The sequence below is a fragment of the Gavialis gangeticus genome, unplaced genomic scaffold (genome assembly GCF_001723915.1).
Source record: "Gavialis gangeticus isolate Ggan-Ray unplaced genomic scaffold, GavGan_comp1, whole genome shotgun sequence".
In the NCBI taxonomy this organism is placed as follows: domain Eukaryota; kingdom Metazoa; phylum Chordata; order Crocodylia; family Gavialidae; genus Gavialis; species Gavialis gangeticus.
In genome coordinates, this window is record NW_017729032.1 from 255,408,815 (window position 1) to 255,410,665 (window position 1,851).

At 43.7% G+C, this 1,851-nt stretch overlaps 1 protein-coding gene across 2 annotated transcripts in view; it reads right to left on the minus strand.

Moving 5' to 3' along the window:
* The window catches only part of LOC109303536 (OX-2 membrane glycoprotein-like), a 21,642-nt gene that overhangs the window by 871 nt on the left and 18,920 nt on the right, over positions 1–1,851 (minus strand). The gene's annotated exons all lie outside the window — the stretch shown is intronic.

A 1,851-nucleotide genomic window follows, 5' to 3' on the forward strand; every position in this document is an offset into this window, starting at 1 on the left:
TGATATTTGGTAAGCACTTCAGATCAGGATTCTCTCTCAGTCAGAAGGAGAGGCAAAGCAGCAGTGAGGGTTAGAAAATCCTTTTGAAGTGTGAATGAAATGCATGTAATAGCAGGAAGAACCAGGACAAAGTCTGCAGAGCTGTTCATTTGGACTACCATGCCCAGAAACCCCCAGGGGCTGGGGGCCAGGGATAAAGGAAAGAGGAAGCTTAAGGCTGGAGTAGGGGAAGAGAGAGCAGTGCGCACATGGCACTCGGTCAGCCCTAGGTGGAGATGTGCACAGTGGAGCTGGAAATCTCACTGTCTCCGTCAGCCGGGATTGTGGACTTAACGAGCTGGACTCAGACATTGTGACTCTAACCCCTATGCTTTTCTATATAGAAGTGGGACCTCCCCTTTGCTTCTTGTGCCAATTTCTGGGGCTGCAGGCACAAAATGACAGGGGCCCTCAGGAATGTTTTGGGACCAGGCACAAGTCCTGTCTGGGACCGTGCAGGTTGCTTTAATGGTAAGAAGACTTCAGCAGAACATGCATTATTATCAGGTTATACTGTTTTGATTCAGCTGGATTAAAGCAGATAAGAAAATGAGACTTCTGTGAGACAATTCCAGAAATCCAGGGACAGACATTTTATACATGATTTTTTAAACTTATCAGAACTGTCTGAAATCTACATATTTCCTGTCTGACCACAGTAATCCAGGAGACTGGCTCAATTACTCACTAAAGGACTGAAATGCTGAAACTAAAGGCCTAGAAAGAGCCTCTCATTGTTCCTGAAAGGGGTTGAAATACTGGTAAGCATTGAGACTCTGCAGTTTCTTTTCAAGATCTGAAGAAATCCAAGTGATTCTATTGCAGTTCACTGTTGCCCAAGAAAATCAGCTCTGAACAAAAAGAAGAAATACAAATATTTGTGTGTGCGCATGCACTAAAGTTTATTAGGATGAATGTCATACACAGACTTTTTCACACATTGCAGATGCTTTAAATCAAAATTTCATACCATGTATCTATAGGAAAAAACAGGGTAGAAGGTTCTAGGGGAGGGAGGACAAATTTAATAGTGAATACTTTTAGTTTTAAAAGGCACTTAAGAAGTATTTTAAGTGATGTTACTATCTGGGGAGACAAATCCAGTAAGTGTAAAGAAGGAATAGATTGACAAAAATGGTGACAACTCTGTACTTTCTCATGCATGTTGTGACACGGAAGCAGGTAAGCCCTGCCATGAAGAACTGAGAAATGGACACATCTCTGGAGGCAGAAAGTGTCTGCGCAATTAGTCTATGTGTTATAAAGGGCACGAAGCCTGGGATTGTAACTATTAATGTGTGCTGTGGCGAGGAGTTGCAGTGCACTGGAAGTTTCACTGATAGGCATAGACAGACAGTGGGGTGAATTTAAACCCTCCTGAAAGGGGAGATCAGAGGGCTGCACAGAGGAGCAGTGTATTCCCGAGCTACCTGAGATAGTAACAAGTGCTAAAGAAGAGCTGACTTACTGAAGGTGAGGCAGATGTAAAGTCACAGGTAAAGTCAGTTAAAAAGTCACAGGGTTATAGGAAAATAGGGCTGTGAGGGACCTCGGTGGACTCTCTATCTCCCTGCTCAAGGCAGGATCACCCCTGGCTAAACCATAAGTGCTGGCCTAACCTTCTCCTAAGAAATGCTGAGGCTATTCCACAACTGAACCTTCATCACTATTGGAAAGTTCTTCTAATCCAACCTCAATTTCTCTTTTGCCATTTAAGAAAGTTACTTCTTGTCACGTCCCTGCAAGTGCAGAGAACGTTCTGTCACCATGCTGGCCGTGACCACCTTTCAGCTATTCAAAGACTGTTACTGT